The sequence below is a fragment of the Pinus tabuliformis genome, chromosome 2_1 (assembly GCF_031772625.1).
Source record: "Pinus tabuliformis cultivar Carrire ecotype Pingquan chromosome 2_1, CPIR1, whole genome shotgun sequence".
Classification (NCBI taxonomy): domain Eukaryota; kingdom Viridiplantae; phylum Streptophyta; class Pinopsida; order Pinales; family Pinaceae; genus Pinus; species Pinus tabuliformis.
This window is the reverse complement of record NC_142299.1, coordinates 66838245-66843095: the sequence shown is the minus strand read 5'-3', so window position 1 is coordinate 66843095 and position 4851 is coordinate 66838245.

The window sequence follows — 4851 nt, the reverse complement described above, 5'->3', positions numbered from 1 at the left end:
TGGAGTTGCAATCATATTATGCATGTTGAAGCAATACATCTGCATGTTGCAATAAGCCTCTTTTCCAAGTGCAAGAGACTACTACTCAAGGACCATGACTCCAACTAACTTGGGACATGATATAAAATACAATATAATGCTTCATGGAGAAAATACATGGTTGTGACAAATACATAGGTTTGACATAACAATCCTCTATAAAACCTCCTATCACCAACCATGACTCTATGGACCCAAGTTTAATCATGCACCCAATATGTGGAGCTACATCAAAGATATACAAGATGAAACATTACTTGGACTCCAATTGACCCATACATAGCTAATGATAAGACATGCTAGACACCATGGGTCTCTCCATGAACAATGAGCCTAAAAGAGAAACAATGATAGTACATGATTTTTACATATGCACACAATGGTGCACTTTTCTATACATGCCCAAAATATTAAATAACATGAGTGCATGGAAACAATGAGCAATGATATATTCTTCATATAACAGTGCAATGACAATAAAATCCATGGCATATGCATCAAGATAATATCCCCCCATAAGCAACAATATAATTTCCATGTGTGGCAGCAACAAATAGGAGCACTAACCAAAACATTTGTTAATGCAAGGACACTCAACACCTTGGCCATCACCATCCCAACAATGAATATTTTGTGATAAATCATGATAACCACTACCATCCACCATGTTCCACGTGTGCATCAACATGAAAATCAACTAATAGCAACATAGGAATATGTCATATAATAATAGCAAATATATCCTCATCGACCATCAATATAATGCATCATCATTAGAAGTAGCACATCAACAAGTAGCAACAATAAAATACCATATGCAATCTATCCATGAGTGCAAAGACTGAGCAGTAACATCCATCATGCAAAAAACATCATGATCATAAACAAATGCATAACCTCATTATAGGTGAGAAACATATCATCAATGAGGCGTAAGCGAAAAAATGAGTGAGAAACAAAACATGTATACTTGATATATGAGAAGCAATTTATATCATCATCTCTCAACCATGTAAATGCATACTATAGGAAGCAACATATTCTTTTCGTGCAACAACAACATCATGACTCATACATCTAATACATATCAATAGTATGCATGTAAATATCATGAGAAAAAACAATCATCCTTCTCATATCTCATCCATCCAATCAACACATGAGTAGCAACATATGAATCAACATGACTTAACCATATGAATATCCAACACACCATGAGGAACAGCATGCTTCATCTAGAAGTGAAAACAAGCAATGAGACACATATATTCTATATGAACCAACTCTAACACATCATCAAATATCCATGGCAACAACAAGTATAATAGAGCATGACTATGATATAGCGATGAAAACACTAGTAGCATCCCAAATTTTCCATGCAACCATACTATCTCATCCAACATGTAATGTGTGGCAGCAACAACAAAAACATTCCTACATCAAAATAATGTCAAAAACACATGCGCAAAGAATTCGTCCATAGGAAGCACATATGATCCCCTTGAATATGTGACCCTCCATCACACCTTGACCATGTGCATCACATCTCTTCTCGTTTTTCCTCAATATTGATGCTCGATCTATCACTACAACTAGTTTCATCATCTTCTTGTGAGGAGGATTGATTTGTTACTGCAATAAAATTAGAATCCTTTGCATTTTTCTCCAATTCTGAAAAATGCATATTTCCTCCAAGATACAAGTTTTTCAACCTATCCAATGTTGATTTTTGTAGCTTTGGAGGTACTCCAAGCCTTGAGGATCGAGGGTTTGGAGGAAGGAGCTCCACAAGTAGCCTTGTGGGCTTGAAACCTAAGCTTGGGATTTTGCACCCATCGTGATTTGGGCTAAGACCATGAGCACATTTCATCATGTGATGGATGAGGATGATATCTTTTGTTGAGATGACTTCAACACAATGAAGATCATCTGATTTCGAGTTTTAGAAATGGAGTTATGAATTTTTTAAGTATAGAAGTGGATTTTGCACATGTATGGTCAATTCAGTTTGATGATAATGAGCCACATGCCAAGTGTACAAGCCCTATGTTGGATGTTAGAAGAAGCTCCTCTATTATGTATAAATCGGAGGTGATTCTAATAATTTGAGACACATCAATTTTTGTGCAACACAAGGACAGAAAGCATCTTGTAGAGGAGGAGATAAATAATTATGTGGAGGCCGCAATACAGAGGCTACCTCAACGAATGAGAGGGGACGTTAAGGTCACCCTTGTGACTCATTTTTGGAGAGTGAAGTCACCTTGTTGTAGGCTGCAAAGGAAAGGAACTCATATTTTATCCTTAGGTAATGTTTGAGGAGGCAACAAGGTCTATGTGAAGGCCGCACTCATAGACGGTTGTCCTGGGAAAGAAAACCGAGAAGAATCCTCCCTGAAATAGGCTAAGTAAGGGATCTTTTTGTGATGATTAAACCATGGACCTGTAGGTGTTTTTTTTAGGGTTAAGTAGCCATATACATGGAGTTGTAGGTGCCTCCTAAAACAACGAGGTCACTTACCTTGTAAAGAAAAGGAGGTTGCATAATTTAAGGTGGTTTTTGGCATGATCGTTGGGTTATTGTAGACTATAGGAGTTTCCCTAACTAGTGAACATAAATCTGCCCATGAATAGAAGTACAAAGGTATGTGTTTTATCGATTAGTGACATATGTTGGATCTTTGATTTTGGATCAGTTTGGATGGGATTTGTTTACAACTTGTAGTAGCCAAAGCTGATGGGCAGGCTTGGTAGTTAGATTCCCTAACCAATGGCATTTTTTATACTGATTATTCATTGATGTACTAGACACGTGGAGAAGTATGTTAGCAACCATGTGGAGGGGTTTCCTAGGTGTTGGATTCCCTAACTAGGAGCAGACACTACAGTGTGAATTGGTCACTCATGGTCTGTTGGAGGGTAGTGTGAGAGTGGGCCAAGTATAGACTTTGGATTGGGCATTTATGTTCTGCTGGAGGACAGCGTGATAGTGCACAAGGTTGGATCCTGGTGTGCACTATCTTCATGGACTTAGATGGTTCCAAGGGTGGAAGTTGTTGAGCTTAAGGGTTTGTTATACAACAAAATGACCTCCTCATCAACTCAAAGGTGAAGAATAGCATGACTGAAGCAAAGACCACAATTGCTGGCCTTGATTCCACACTAACGTTGGTTGCACACTGAAAACCCGCTTTATAAATCTTGTTACCAAGCCTAAGGGTGCGTTAGTGACCCTACTAACTCAAGTTGTAAGACCAGGGGCAACGTTAGTGAATGTAAGGGAAGTTTCAAGGGTCAAACCAACGAATTGACTCACAAATATCTAGATATTTGTCCCTAAATTTGCTCAAGAAAATCAAGCAAACATCCAAAAATCAAACTATTTGGAGAATTTCCAATCTGAAAAAGAAGGAAAAAGGGAAAGAGCTAAAAAGCAGAGCAATTTCACTGCTTTTTCCCTAGTGAACTCTATGAGGATCGTGGCAACCGTAACTCGATTGCTACATAAGCAGTGAGAGGGTCATTGTGAAAGCGGTCAGACCATTTGAAAGGACAGCCTACTAAGTTGTTGAGATCCATCTCATATCTAAAGAAGTGAGCTAGAAGGGAGAGAGAGAGAGAAACGAAAGGGACAAAGGAAGACTGATACAACAGATGGTTGTAATCACTCTTTCGTTATTAATACAAAACTACAGTTGTGTTCCCTACTCCATAGTGTCAGTAACATTGTTCATTAAGTTGTGCATTTGATACTTGTGTGTATGAGTAGTTTAGTTGTATGCAAATATATGTTCATTATGTATTCATATATCAGTTTTTAGGTTGTATGCGGTGATTGTGTTTTCCTTTCCTTTGTGCAGGAATTGATTTGGAGCTGGCTTTGAGGGAGTTCCTCTTGGTTGCATTGCGATCTCCAAACAAATCTAGAAGGAGACTTGAGGTAATACTCTTTACATAATTCGTTAATTGATATTTGTAGATGAACATGTGTATAACTTGGTAGCTACTGCAGATAATCTTACAGTTTGTCGAAGGTCCCGGGAAGGCCTTTGATGGTAGTTTTCATTCTCCATACACCATGCATTTTACCCCATAGTAGAATTTGCGACGCCGCTGGGGACTATACATCTAGTTCCCAGTTTACCCAGACTCTTCTCGGTTTTCTCCTCCTTCTAAGAGCACCCTACTTCTTCAAATACTTTCTTGATCCACCAAGAACCTTGGTGCATCTTACTTGATTACATTCATCTCAGAAATTGATCTTGAAAGCCCTCTGTTTGACTGATTTCCCACACTAATGCAGGTTAGCAGGCTACATGGAGCTTTATAAAGCACTGTGCCTGTGTGCAGGGAGCGTTAGTGGGCCTACTAACTCTCTGTAGCCACTGTTACAGAGCGTTAGTCTCCCATTGCCTTGATTTTCAGTAGTATCTGTGGACCAAAAGGGATGGAAAATCTTCTCATGGGTTGAAATAAGATCTGTAACTGTATTATGTTAGCAAAATTGGTGTCCTAGAAATTTATTTTTAGGAAAAAAATTTGGTTTTTTCTCTCTTAAAAAACATTTTTTCCTGAAAGAAAGACTCATCATTTTCATTCATCCTTCTGTTTAAATAGTTATAAGTTGCTTCATTTTGGTTATAAGTAGTTGTTTCGAAACATTGGAAAAGAATTCCTTGGTTATGCATGTGTTGAAAGACTGAAGATGCATGGAAGAAACTATGAATATGTGAAAAAGATGAATATGTAGAAAACAACTTGTTTTCATTAAATTGAAAAAAAAATTACAAAGAATTGTTGTTGCATGAT